General features: G+C 40.0%; 1 long non-coding RNA gene across 3 annotated transcripts in view; it reads left to right on the forward strand.

Annotated features, from left to right (window-relative positions):
- The window catches only part of LOC101952629 (uncharacterized), a 68,100-nt gene extending 52,785 nt beyond the window's left edge, over positions 1 to 15,315 (forward strand). Inside the window, exons 3-5 of one of the 3 annotated variants that reach the window (XR_010592565.1) lie at positions 1,200 to 10,565; positions 13,294 to 13,362; positions 14,221 to 15,305. This is a non-coding gene — a long non-coding RNA (uncharacterized LOC101952629). Of the gene's footprint in view, positions 1 to 1,199 lie in introns of all 3 variants that reach the window. The other 2 variants (XR_010592555.1, XR_509331.4) reach the window with 2 other exon arrangements.
- The last annotated feature ends 327 nt before the right edge of the window (positions 15,316 to 15,642 follow it).

Here is a 15,642-nt window from a genome sequence, read left to right on the forward strand (position 1 = left end):
AACTATTACTGTTAGGAAATATATTCCAGAATTTAGCATATGGGTCCTTCAACTGCCAAACAAACATTCTGCTTGGTAGTGGGAATTAATTCTAATGCTAAAGCAGATAAAAGAGAAAGGGTCAGAAGGATCTTAAAGAGTATTTAACACTGGGAACTGACAAGATACACTGGCATAGTACTGTTGAAATTAGAGTCCGGTTTTAATTCCCTTTGGATTTGTAGCAGAACTTATGGAAAAAGCTTACATTGTGTCTGAAAAAATACATTATTACGAAGAGAAAGACAGTTTTAATTCATTAGGTTTTCATTTTTTATTTTTTCTTCACCACCATAATGATGCCTTTTCTTAATTAATAGATATACATGGCCCTTGAGCCTGCAAACATTTAAATGTCTTTTCAGCCTGTTTTTAAGTTAAGAAGGAGTTGATTCATAAAAGAATATTACTTCTATGGTATATAGCATTTTCACAGATGTGCTATGTGTTGTAAGACAATGCAACGTATAAGAGCCCCAAGTCTAAAAACATGTAGGCAGGTGAATACCTATGTAAATAGTCCCTTTGAACTTAATGGGCCTATTCATTTGAGAAAAATTACTTACCTACACATGTGTATGGATCCTTACTGTGAAAACATGCAAGAATGTATGGACAGTGTAATACATTAGAAAGGAAGTGGCAACTAACAAAAACAATTAAGGGACAGAAATGCTAGAACTCTTGTGGGAAAATAACAACATGCACCCAGTGCTAGTCTATATCCCTCTCACAGTTTAAATTCATGTCCTTCCAGTGATGGCATCACACCACGCAGGCATTAAGACGAGAACTAAATGATCATTGCTGCACTCCAGGTATTTGATGTCCAAGTAGACTGTACTGCACATGCAAAGTTGTGGGCACAAAAATGGAGGCCTGGTTAAAGTCGAGATGGAAATTTACCCCTGAGAACATTGCATTATTTCTTTGTAAGCTGTATAAGAAACATATTAAAAAGAGTTGCTGTTCATGTGAGTTTAACTGGCAATAATTTGAAATATTTGATACGCTCAGAAGTTCAACAAAAGGACACTGCACCTTTAGGACAGACGTCGATGATATGGTTTCCATGTAATAAAAAGCAAAATGTTTTATTAGCATGAAAACTAACCAGAAGTATGCAATACTTAACATTGTTGTTTTGTTTTTGTTTTTAGAAAGAACATCTCACAACCCACCCATACCCAAGAGGGGCCAGATGACACATGGTGCAGAGTATTGACAGATGTGGGATATGTCTAGATATGTCTAACGGCACAGAAAAAATTCCATATGGGAGAGATTTAAAAGATTTGCACTATGTAGTTTAAAGAGAAGATGAGTAATAGGACACGATACACATTTATAAAATAATGTATGATATAGAGAATATATATATGGAAGTCCTATTTACCCTTTCTCGTGACATTAGAACAAAGAGACCCCAATGAAATTAACAAGCAAGACATTTGAAAATAATAAAAAGAAATACTTATTTTTCATAGCCTGCACTTAACCTGTGGAACTCATTGCCGCGAGATATTATTGTAGCTTAACAGGATTCAAAACAGAAGTAAACATTTATAATACCAACTCCCATAGTTACATTAGACAGGACAAAACATTTTATGGAATATAAAACTTCATGCATTAAGACATAAAGCAGCCAACTGCCTGGGTTTAGGAAGAAACTTCTCCATTAGGAAAGTTGCATATAATTGCTTATTAAGTGGTTTCTTGCACCTTTCTCCACAAAAGCATGTAGTATGGGCCAATCTTGGAAATAGGATAGTGGACTAGCTGGACTGTGAGAATTCTATATTCCTTTGATATTAATAGTTTGCTTTGATTTTCCACAGACACAAACCAAGATGAACTAATTTGACTTCATCCTCTAACAACCAGGTTCTTCTTTTAATTGTTATTAGTATTTTATCCACTTAATTGCTCATCTTCCCTGAGTAAGGCATTTGGGACTAACACCTTTGTGATATTTGTGTGTGCCAAATTTGTGGGATGGCTCTGATAATTATTCATTAATCATGACTATATGGATAATTCTACAGCCAGAGACCCTGCAAATAGTAAGTGCCTATAACAGGGCTGTCCTGAGTCAGACTTCTTGAATGTTATTTCCATTTGAGGAATTTTGATAAGTTTGTTTCCCCCTAACTTGAGTTTGCATATCTCTAATATTACCAATGTGTACCTGAAGCTGATCCTTCTTTTCAGGTAGTGCATTCATTGCTGTGGATGGGGAAGTCTAAGGATTGGGAGCCAGTCAGACCTAAAAAGGAAAAGAGCTAATGAATTGCTTTAAAAAATTGAAAAAATATGTGAATAAGTATGTGAGATTATACACACTGTAAATGGGGCATGCAATCTTAAAAGAATAAAGCCGTAAAATTCTGCTGTTTAGCCTATTGTTAATTAGATCATTTAAATATATTAAAAAATAACTACTGAATTTAAACTGTTCCCTTTTCTATACTTTAGTTCTCTTGATGATTTCTTGAAAAAGTAAAATGATCTCACTGTTATTTGATCGCTCTACACTTTAGTCGAGATGCATTGTATAAAATATAATGCAGTACAGATGTCAAACCAAGAACTAAATAGCTTATATTTCTAAAGAACCATGAAAAAATATTAACACTATAGAAACAATGGTTTGGTAATTACTTTTTGCTGTGGAATCAGGTTAGGCATTTATCCTTATAGATCCCTAATACACTTAAAGTCAGCTCTGCCCCTGTGGTCCTTTTACCTTTGTTGATAAATGTATTGCACAGGATAGCTTGTATGACCACTACAGTATTTGAGGTCATGCTAGGCTGTTAGCACAAATGGTGTGAACAATAGTTTATATGCCACTTAACTCCTTGGGAGAAACAGTTAACCTTGCCAGAGAGGACAGATCAGTCATGTATAGTTATTAAAGTCTAAAAGGTTTTGTTATACTCTGAAATACTTTTATAAAAGTACAGTACTCTTCTGGTATTAGCTTTCCCAAGCAGGAAAGCAACAAAGCAAACAATCATCTTTAGTATCTTTATGAAAGGGGTATTCAAAGTTAAAAAAAAAAAGTTTTCACAGATGTGTCTCACTCAACACACCTGCATTGCCGAAGCTTCAAATACATTTTATGTTACTTCATCATTAGACTTCCTGGTGCCTAAATTCCACCAAATTAACAATATAGAAACCTATAGGTCTGAGAGATACAGTTTATGAAAGATTTTTTTTGGTGGCCATAGCACTAAAGTCCAAACACAAATGAAAGTGGATCATTTTGATTATAAATTTCAAAAAGCATCTTAATATCCTCTAATTGACTGAGCTGTCTGTAACACTGATGGCCCTTATCGTTCCTAGACATCATTTACAATTAACTAAAGAAAGTACCTTGAAACCAATTTTAATCCCCATAGTCACTCATGGATGGGGAGGGCACAGTGAGCAAGGAAAAATGGAATAGAGTAGGAATTTTGGACCTATTTCCATCTGAAGAACAGAATTTGGCAATGAGACTGACATTAAAATCATCAACTACATTTTAATGATGTAATAACATAGCCACACTACTATGTATTGTGAGCCAGTGACTCTATTAAGTTAAACAATCTAAGCAGGGCTGGCTATGAGACCTCCAAGGAACACCAACGTACCACAGGAAATGGTGCTGGTGATTCAGTCGGTGGCACTTTTCATTCTAAGACAGTATTGAAGAAAGGGGCCTCAGGTGAAATATAAACATAAAAGTCCCCACCACTTGGTATCATTCAAGATTCCATGGCACTTTTGGCCCATAGGAATGCTGGGGCCATAGGGAACCTCTGGATGACACAAAGGGAGGTTGTAGCAGCTACTCAGCGTCTGTATGCCTAGCAGAAAGTGCATCCTCTAGGCAGTTTGTCTTCTTGTTGCCCCTAATGAGGGCTGTGCCTAACTGGTACAATTGAACCCTGTATGACGACCACTTTACCACAACTGAAATGTAGCCACCTATGGGATGACTCACAGCAGCTGTGCAGTTATGTACAGCAATGGTACACAGTAGTTTTAGGAGAAGAAGTAATAAAGAATACCATTTCCCACATGCATGTGGGAAAATATATCTTAAGGGGTAAGCTGTAGCAAAAATCTGTTTCTAGATGGTTAGTAAACTACATAAATTCATGTACACATTTACTTATATGTTAGCATTTTGTTATTAAGAACTGATACACCAGGAAGGAAGTGAAGTATATTTTCCATTTATTTAAGAGTAGGGAAGGGAAAAAAAGAAAAAAAGAAAGAGAGACTTTTACCACCACTGCCTATTTAAATCTTCTAACTGGCAAAATTAAACCATGTCTCTTTATTTATTTATTGTACTTGTAAAAAGATTAATGGGGATGTGATTCCTTCAGGCTTTTACATATAACCCCGTCACACAAAGAACAAAATTATACAGTGCGGCAAACGAACTAAATTAGCTACATTTATTTAAATAACCGCTATGGAGGAAACAATAAATCAACAAAAATCCTCACAAAAATGTGTTTACAAAGTGTCTTGTAATTTGTTTTAGCAAGGACACAGATTTTTAGCTCTTAGCTAAGCTTCCTTCTAACAGTCTATTATCATATCAACTGTTAATGAGTGTTTGCTATAGAAAGCATCAGATTTCTTGCAACCAAAAGTATTTGTAACTTCCACCGTATTGTCCTCTAAGACATGGCTGCCCTCCCAACATGAAATAGATTTTCCTAATAAACATTTTTTCAAAGGTTTCTAAAAACTTGGGAGACAATCAAAATTAAATGACAGAGCTTTGTTAAATCAGAAAAAGAGGTTATTTGAATGGTCATAATCATGCAATTATCTCATCTTCACTGAATTTCAAAGGGCTCTATCTATATCTAGTCCTATATCAGGAGTAAGTGAGTAGGGGGAGCTCTAATGCTGAACCCGTGATGTATTCATAAATCAGTACTTTCAGAGCCTGTCATGGGCTCCATAATGAGGGTCATTATTCAGGCAGAGTGTCAAAACTACTATCAAAGGACCTTCTCAGAATCACAATCATTCTGTTTCTTGTTAAATAAGCAATGTAGTACACAAAAATGGCAAACAAGAAGCAGGTCAATTTGATACAGTATGAGGGCACAGAGACCTCTAGAGTAATTTACCCTCTGGGAATTCTGATGGCTTGTGAGATAAATTATATACACCCTCAGAAAAGATTAATGGTAATAAAATCCCTGGAATATTTTCAGAAAAAAAATGTCCATATGTATGTACGGTAACTTCAGTAACAAAGAAGACATTTTCTAAAGACATTTTAACAACTGTGAGTAGCTCTACGGAAAGCTCCTAAATCTTATTAGCAAATTGGCAGCACTCAGTGGCAGTGCCATATTTCGATTTTCTGAGAGAGTTTATTTCAAAAACCTGACAGCTTTCCTATGTCAAACAGAAGGGGGTTAAAAAAAAAAGGAAGAAACACTCATTCATTGCCAAAAATAGATTCCATGAGATGTACATTTATTGATCTCATTTTATTACAGGCAATAACAGGTGCAACAACAGAAACTATTAACAAAATGTCACATGGACATTTGACCAGACACGGTAAACTTAAATTATTTAAAATTGATTGAGATCAAGCCTAAGTACTCAGCACTCTCTATGTCTTCTGAAACCAATGGGAGTTGAGGAGGTTCAAAGCTTCACTAGCTTGGGCTTCAGCAGTACTCTATTTGTCCACCTCATACAAAAATATCACACACTGTTCATATGCATATAGACAAGTTTCAGAGTAGCAGCCGTGTTAGTCTATATCCACAAAAAGAACAGGAGTACCTGTGGCATTTTAGAGACTAACAAATTTATGCATCCGATGAAGTGGGCTGTAGCCCACAAAAGCTTATGCTCAAATAAATTTGTTAGTCTCTAAGGTGCCACAAGTACTCCTGTTCTCATATGCATATAGACACCTATGTACGTTCACATATAGTATATGGCCAAGATTTTCAAATATAGGTGCAGAAAGTTAGGTTCTTAAGTCTAAAGTTCAGCTCCTACATTCCTACATGGCGATCCATACAGGCTTACCCCTCTGAACAAGCAGAGCTGCATTTACTTCAATGGGGCTTTCCCATGGCTGCAAGGGTCAACAGTACCGAACAAGCAGCACAATGCGGACCAGCATCTAAATTAGATTGCTAATTTTTAAAAGTGGTTTCAATGGGAGCGTATGGGTGCTCAGTACTTTTGAAAATCAGGCCACTTAAGTAATCCCCACATAAGAATTTAGGAGACTAATTTTAGTCACTACTTTTTTAATATCTTGGCCACACGTGGATGTTGGTGTGCAGTGTTTGCATTCTGTGGAAAACTCAGCAATCATTGCATTCAACAAAAAGTATAAACAAAATATTGCTCAAAGAAATGGAAGCCTGGTTCTTATCAAGGTGAGCAGTAGATTAAAAAAGAGTCACACTAAATTCCTCATAAATTCCTCAGCTTCACTTTACCAAACTGAATTTTGTGTGACAATCAATCCTACCCTGACCAGACTTATTGTTTAAGTAAATTTGTATCTGCGGAATAATCAAAAGCAAACCAATTATATTCAGGCATCTTTTTTATCCATCTGTTTGGATATAACTGTCTATTAAATGGTGTTTGCATATGAGGCAATGTTCTATTGTATGCATAGATACTCAATTATTTAGATTATACATTTGAATAAACTGTGCAGTTAAAGGAATACCCGTGTAATGTAGGACAATTACATTTTCTATCACAGTTTATAGGTTATTAAACTAATATTAATTTGGCCCACACTACTGGATATAGGATCCTAACCTTCACCTATGAAAGTTCTTTTGTTTATTTCTACCTCTACAATTAGCAGCCATTGTTAGTCACTTCAAATGATATCAAATTATGTAAAATAGTCACAGCAAAAAGGTCACATGAATAGAGACTACCAAAAATTAATTTCACCAAAGTGTGTACATTAAAATGTAGGCTAGCTTAATGCAATTGTAAAAATCTTAGCTATTTATGATGGGCCTCCAGTTTTATCTATAAGAAAATTCCCATTATTTTTAAAGTTTCTTTTTCTGACTAGTAGAAGAAAACAACATGTAATTCTATGACATCATGTGAATAAATAGTTCATCGTCCAGCAAATCAGAGTGGCTCCAAAGGGGAATCCAGTTGTTTTTCTGTTAAAATAGGGAAGAAGTCAAATAATACTCAACACATAGAAATCAGCCAATTCCTACATTCTCTGAAACATCAGTTTTCAGTTACTCATTATGCTGAACACTCCTGAGTGCCAAAAAACAAAAACCTACAGCCTCAACATTTAGGCAGCACAGGGCTTTCCACTGACTTCAGTGAGCATTGGATCTGCCATAGGATTGTGATTTGGTAGTGTTTTCCATCCACTTTGCACAGATATAAATGACTACAAAATGCAGTGGAGAATCAGGCTTTCTGTCTGTGTGTATATATATATATATATATATATTAAAAAAAAGTCATCATAGAATCAGAATATTAGGGTTGGAAGAGACCTCAGGAGGTCATCTAGTCCAATCCCTTGCTCAAAGCAGGACCAACACCAACCTAAATCATCCCAGCCAGGGCTTTGTCAAGCCGGGCCTTAAAAACCTCTAAGGATGGAGATTCCACCACTCCCTAGGTAATGCATTCCAGTGCTTCACCACCCTCCTAGTGAAATAGTGTTTCCTAATATCCAATCTAGGTCTCCCTCACTGCAACTTGAGAACATTGCATCTTGTTCTGTCATCTGCCACCACAGAGAACAGCCTAGATCCATCCTCTTTGGATCCCCCCCTTCAGGTATTTGAAGGCTGCTATCAAATCCCCCCTCACTCTTCTCTCCTGCAGACTAAATAACCCCAGTTTCCTCAGCCTCTCCTCATAAATCATGTGCCCCAGCCCCCTAATCATTTTCGTTGCCTTCCTCTGGACTCTCTCCAATTTGTCCACATCCCTCCTGAAGTGGGGGGGACCAAAACTGGACACAATACTCCAGGTGTGGCCTCACCAGTGCTGGACAGAAGGAAATAATCATTTCCTTCGATCTGCTGGCAATGCTCCTACTAATACAACCCAATATGCCATTGGCCTTCTTGGCAACAAGGGCACACTGCTGACTCATATCCAGCTTCTCGTCCACTGTAATCCCCAGGTCTTTTTCTGCAGAACTGCTGCTTAGCCAGTCAGTCCCAAGCCTGTAGCAATGCGTGGGATTCTTCCTTCCTAAGTTCAGGACTCTGCACTTGTCCTTGTTGAACCTCATCAGATTTTTTTTGGCCCAATCCTCCAATTTGTCTAGGTCAATCATTCTTTTGTTTGTGTGTGATAGTGCTTGTATACATTAGTTTATAATTTTAAGTTAATCAAAGTAACGTTAAAGAAACAAGAACATCTCATCCTCATCCTTTATCAAAATATCCCAAGCACTGAAATATTGCAAGGATTGCTGTTATGTTTTCTTTTATGAAAAAATGTAGGCTTGCAGGTCTGTAGCTTCTTATTAATGAGAAATCATTTGGGGGTTGTTCAATGCATAACCTGAATGTGGTATTCAGGAACCAGTTTATTTGGCTACCAAAATCATAACCCTCCTTAGCTAAACCTCAGCTATGGCTGAAGATATTTTGCCACTTAATTCTTTATTTTTTGTTTGTGTTTTTATTACAATGTTGCCTGAAAGAAAATGCCCTTCTAAGTGAATTTACAGGTTACATGCAGGAAATACAGACTAACTGTGAGCCTGAGTCTTCTCCACTGCAAAACCATACCCTACTAATGAAAAAATAAATGTTCACTATACAATTACTTTCAAAATGTGATTGTGAAGGTATAGTATTGATGATTCTGCACTTGTGCACTTGTTATATGTTTGTAATAGCATTACAGCTATTTAAGATGATATGTTAGTGATACCCATGCTGAAACTGTAGAGCTACATGTTGTCTTTTAGGGACCCATTTGCAACTTCTTTGAAGTCCTCTACTCTGATTGTATCTCCTCTCCCTCATCGCTGACAGTGTGAACGGAATGCTAATCACAAGAGCACAGTCCTTAGGCTTCACAGCATGGACAGCTGAGCATAGGGACTGATACCACTTGAATAACTCTGTTCATCACTACAGCCAGAAGGGGGAAAGAGAGGAAATACTGCACCGAGTGACATCACACAGAGCCACATACACAAGGCAGGATGGCCATGTGCTTCCTAACATAGTCAGGCAGTCACAAGCAGTGGTGGATTTAGAGTTAGTGGGGCCCTGTGAGCAGCTGCATTTTCGCCCCTCCTTGGGACCCAGCCACGAAAAAGAACATTCTCTCTTATCTCCCCCCCCCCGTTTTTCATTCTTTTTTTCTTCCTCCTCCTCCTATATTATAAGTAATAGGAAGTAAATGAAAATAAAGTGAGGTACCTTGATTGGGACAGACGGTTGGGGTGGAGGAGGTGGTGTGGGGGTCAGGCTCTGGGAGGGAGTGTGGGTGCAGGGTGTAGGCTCTGGGCTGGGGCAGGGATGTCGGAGGGGGTGCGGGTGTCGGGTTCTGGGCTGGGGAAGAGGTGTAGGAGTGGGTGAGGGGTGCAGGCTCTGGGAGGAAGTTTGGGTGCAGGGTGCAGGCTCTGGGCTGGGGCAGCGGGTTGGGGTGTGGCAGAGGTCAGGGAAGGCAACGCTTATCTCAGGCGGTGCGGCTCCCAAAGTGACCAGCACACACACTCCTCTGGCAGCGGCTCCAAGGCGGGCGGGGGTGGGGCAGAGGGTCTCTGCATGCCACTGCCTGCAGGTGCCGCCCCCACAGCTCCCATTGGCCACCATTTCCGGCCAATGGGAGCTGCAGAGTCGGTGCTTGGGGCAGGGGCAACGTGCGGAGACACCCCCCCACCCCCAGGGGCTGCAGGGACATGCCGGCCACTTCCGGGAGTGGCACGGTGCAGAGGGACAGAGGCAGCACGGGCAGGGAGCCGCCTTAGCCCTGTTGCTGGCACGTTCTGCGCACCCCTTGGGAGGAGGGGGGCAGCAGGTCTCCATGTGCTGCCTGGGGCAGAGGCAGTGCACAGAGCCACCTCCCCACGCCAGGGGCACACAGAGATGTGCCAGCTGCCGGCTGCTTCTGGGAGCGGCGTGGGGCCACCGGCCATGGAATGCAGGCAGCCTGCCTGTCTGAGACCTGCTGAGCCGCCGGCCGGGACTCAGGGGCAGGTTGTCAGATGAGATTTCTCCTGCATTTTGGGGGGCCCTCCTATCACTGGGGGCCCCGTGCCACCGCACTGTTTGTTTCATGGTAAATCTGCCTCTGGTCACGAGTATCTTACTTGTAAGTAAGCTGCAGCCTCTGTACTTCAGGAGGCAGAGTGAAACCAGGGATATAAAGTTTAAACTACAATTCTCTTTATTAGTTACATAACAAGATGACTTCTACAGACTCTGAGACTGCAGACCCCGAGTGTTCCTGAATTAGATGAGAGACCCCTTCCACAGGGAGACCCTCTGGTGACTATGCAACTAATTTTAAAGAGACAGTACCACAGTATACCCACACAGGTATCCCTGGCATTGCTTTGCCACAGATGATAATGTTTATATGTCATGACATAGGTCAAACCAACGTGACATCACAGTGTAAATATGGCAAAGCTATGCCTGGAAGACCCACAGCAAATAATTTGAGGGGCTCTGTAAGTCCACTCAGTGCTGAAGTAGCTTTACAAGGTGAAGTATTGCTAATTTTTCATAGAGACCATAAAAGAAGAGAAATAATCCCAGATCAGTGAAATGGCATAACAACATATATATATGTGAAAAATGGTATTGTAAGCATAGCAGAAGGTATATTGAATACATGAAAAGCCTTTCAAAGACTAGCAAATCTTACTCTGGAGTTCTGAGCACAGGTTTTTAACTTTCCACATTAATTTACCCACTGAAAATCAAGTCTATTGATGCCCAACTGTATGCCATCATTTATGCCATGATTTTCATCAATAACACTGTCCCAAGGTAACCAAGGACATACTGTGTTGCAATGTATTTTCTCCTTTGATCATCATGGAAATTTCACAAGGTGCCAAGTCATTGTTTACCCTCCATTTTAACTATGAGGGTAAAAATAATTAACATGATATGAAAACTTGAAGCTATCTTCCCCTTTTGTGTCCAGTTAGCGTTCATATTATAGATCCCTTCTAAAGCTCAGGATTACCCTCTGAACCACATCGACTCCCAGCTATCTGCCTTGCAGTTGCCCCAGTGGCTTGCAAACTTTATTGCACCACGATTCCCTTCTGACGACAAAACTTACTACACGACCCCGAGAAGAGGGACGGAAGCCTGAACCCAAGCCCAAGCCCCTTCAGCCGGGGGCTGAAGCCAAAGCCTGAGGGCTTCAGCCTGGGATGGGGGAACTGTAACCAGGGCCGGCTCCAGGCACCACTTTTTTTTTACCGCTTGGGGCGGCAAAAACCCTGGAGCCGGCCCTGGCTGTAACCTAAGCCCCGCCATCCAGGGCTGAAGCCTTTGGGCTTCAGTCCCAGGCAGTGGAGCTCGGACTTTGGCTTCAGCCCTGGCTCTGAGCAAGTCTAACGCCAGCTCTGGCAACCCCATTAAAATGGGGTCACAACCTACTTTGGGGTCCCAATGCACAATTTGAGAACCACTGGATTAAGGAGATAACATAAATACAAATATATTTTAACATGATGGGCATGACTACATACATTCCACCACTGTGTTTAATGTATTTTGCTTAACATTTTAGTATCAAATCACCCTACCTTTCTGTCAACCACTGTCAACTCCCCTCCCCCCAGCTCCCTTCAGGTCACTTGTAATTGGTCACTTTTCCTGTGTGTTTGCTAATCCTTCAGATTTATCTATGTATCTGTTTACAATTGAATTTATACTAAATAAATACTGGACAAAGACAACTGTGACTCCTATGCAGAAGATGAATGGGTGCTTGCATTTTTTAATTTGAGCTGGTCAACAAAGTCTCAGGAGCTCCTCTTAGTCCTACATTTTTGAAATCTGACAGATGTTCCACCACTATGAAAAAACCTGGAGATACTATGAGATCCTCCCCCCCCCCGCCATTCTCCCTCTGTGATAAAGCATTGCAGCATATGTTCCCTCTCTGCTGGCCAGTGTGAAGCATAGAAAAATCCCAGAAAACACACAAAACATGAGGGATGGGTAGCTAAGCGGTAGCACATCTCATAGCTGCCACCATCCCCTTCATGGCTACATGAGAGCTAGGTCTGTACAGCTGTGAGAGTGTATGGCCAGCATGAGTATGAAAAGAGCCAACAGTCTACATGTCAGGATGACTTCTCAGGGCTCTGTAACTTATGATATATTTTCTTTGTGACATTGGCCTTGCCTCCTAAAGGTCCAATGAGAGGGATTAGAAATAGCCTAAAGGCTGCAGAGCTTCTGAAATGAATATGCGTCACAACCCCCCCCCCCTCCACACACACACTTTTTTTTTTCATGCAGAGGGGAGGATGTGGGACTTAGGGATCTATTCATGAATAACTTAGACAATGTTTATATAGGGATTTTTAGGAAGTTTGCTCAGAAGGGTTTCTGCATTGACTGCATGTAATTGGTATTCATCAGTCTGAACTTCTCTGAGCAAAACAGGACACCCAATCACCACAAAATGTGAGAGGTCTGCATTGCAAAAGAACAGCAGAGAAGAGGGGATCAGACAGGTGTGGGGGCATGACCAGGTAGCCAAAGAAGAGCCTCAGAAAGTGACTAAATTGTAGAAATGAAGCAAAATGAGATGTTTTCATATGGTATTTGTTTTTAAATAACAATCTAAATGCCTTGGGGACTGGCACTGATTTCCCTGCTCTGGGCATGAGGTGATTCAGAATCACACCAAAAAGAAAAAAAATTGAATCCCAAAATGCTAAAAAAAGGAAATACATTAAAGAATAAACTTAATTACGACAATTATACTGGCCTTATATAAGGCAGTGATGCCCAGTCTTTCTCGCTGTTGGAGTCACTCTTTCAATAGATTGATAGCTGAGATTGTACATACTTGGTTTTCTCTTTCTCCCCTTCCATCCTCTTATTATACCCCACTACAGATGCCATGTCTCTATTATTTTCTATCTGCTATCTCCCCACTCCTCCACCCACCACACCCCCACGCACTTTTCTTCCTTGTTCTCTTCTTCTTTCTTGTTTATTTTTTTCTGTTTGTTTTTAGCACCAGTCCTGATTGCTCCCCATGATTTTAACATCACTCAGAAAATGGCTACATGGGAGGCACCCATTGGTAAGCTTGTGGGGCCAGGACACATGCTCTTGCAGCTGTTGTGAGAACAGAAATACAAGCTTGGGACAGCGAACTATTTCCTGAGCCTGAACACATGAGCTGCTCCTATGATTAGGGACCACTGGAGTAGATGAAATATAAGGTGGCTTTCAAGAAGGTACCACTCACTTTATTCACAGCACCCTTTTGCAGTGGGAAGTCCAAGTGGATCCAAAGTCCAACATTTCTTTTCTCTTCTCCCAAATGCCTACCCTGGACCAGCCATAACCTTATGAAACACTGGTTTAAAGCATTCATTTATTATTATTATTTAGCCACAAAGAGAAAAAAGCTCAATGTTTCAGCTCCTCTGGGCCTCTTCCAAAAAGTATCACACATCACACACAGTAACTCTATGTAGAACTAAGTAAATTACTTAAGCCTGATCTACACTGTGTTCTTTTAGCTTTAGTGCAAACACCTACAGCTGCATTGGTGCAAACCCACAACGCAGACGTGATTTACATCAGTGGAACATGATTTGTACTAGTGTTGATTAGCCTAGTGTGACAGTCTGTACCCCTATGTTCATCTTCTTTACAAGAGTATGATAAATTTTGTACAAAGTATGCCTTGTAAGGTATCATATGAAAACTTATAATTTGCTAAACATTATTGTCACGACAAAATATGTGTGGCAAAATTGCAGGAAAGTTATTGAATTCCTCTGTACGGTATTATTAGACACGTTCCAAGTCTGGGGGGGGGGGGAGCAATCACAAACCACTTCCCCAGAGACAAAAGGTTAGCCAATGCCTCAGCCAGGTATCAACAAAATCAAATGGATCATTGCCTGTTTAAGTGCCCATTCTTTGGCAGGAAAGAGGATGTGGGTGAAAATCTACATTGTGACAAAGAAATAGCTGGGAGTTCCTGTCCACACAGACTTTCCATCTCCTGAACCTCAGCAGGCAAGGATTCTCAAAGAAGAAAAAGGGCTATAAGAAAGGGGAGCAGACACCCCAAAATGATTCCTCCCTTTCTCTCCACTCATGGCATCGACAACAATTCAAGAATAAAGGAAACAGCACTGGATTGAGGGAAGGATCCTGACAGAAAGGAATTCAGTCAGTAAGACTGCGGTAACATGCAATGAGAGAGACTTTTGCTTTGAATTCACTTAGCTTGTTAAGTTAGGCATTAATTGTGTTTTACTTTTATTTTCTTGTAACCAATTCTGACTTATGCCTCATTACTTGTAAGCACTTAAAATCTATCTTTTGTAGATAATAAACTTGTTTTATAGCTTTATCTAAATCAGTGTGCTTGGATTGAAGTGTTTGGGAAATTCCATTTGGGATAACAGGATTTGTTCATATAATTTTCTATTAATAAAATGACGGACTTTATATGAGCTTGTATTGTCCAAGAGAGAAGAGGGAAGTACAAGACATACATTTCTGGGGAAAATCTGGGACTGGAAATTTGCTGGTGTTGCTCTGCAGTGTAATTCAAGAGTGGCTGGCTACAGTACTCACATGCAAAATGGGGAGTAACTTGCATGCTGGAGGCTGTGTGTGAGGAGACCAGGAAGGGCAACTCCCACAGTGAAGCAGTGTAAAAGGGCACCCCAAATTCGATAATTGAGGAGACAAAGCTGTTCATTGGTTCAGATTGTACACTCGGTAATGTCACACCTAGTTTCAAACCACACTGCACTGGTGTATAGCATGTTTGAACAAGAGGTTTGCAGTGGTGCAGCCAAACCAGTGGCTAAAATCCAGCGTAGACAACATGTCAGTCAAACCTCGGTCAAACCCTTTCGTTATCTGTAGTACTGGTGTTGTAGCTTCCGACACATTTTGGGAGCCAATAGCAATTCTCCGTACATAATTGGGTTTCCTATAAATCTGTAAACACTATGTTTTCAGTAAAGCATCCTCCACCACAGTTAAAAACAAACAAACAACAAACCAAGTTTAACCTGCATGATTTATACAGCAACATTTGATTTTTCAATTAGGGCTGTCAATTAATCACAGTTAACTCACATGATTAACTCAAAAAAATAATTGTGATTAATCACAGTTTTAATCACATTGTTAAACAATCAAATACCAATTGACATTTACTAAATATTTTTGGATGTTTTTCTATATTTTCAAATATATTGATCTGAATTACAACACAGAATACAAAGAGTATACTGCTCACTATATATTATATTTATTAAAAATATTTGCACTGTAAAAATGATAAAAGAAATAGTATTTTTCAATTCACCTCATACAAGTACTGTAG

This window comes from Chrysemys picta, chromosome 1, assembly GCF_011386835.1.
Source record: "Chrysemys picta bellii isolate R12L10 chromosome 1, ASM1138683v2, whole genome shotgun sequence".
Lineage (NCBI taxonomy): Eukaryota > Metazoa > Chordata > Testudines > Emydidae > Chrysemys > Chrysemys picta.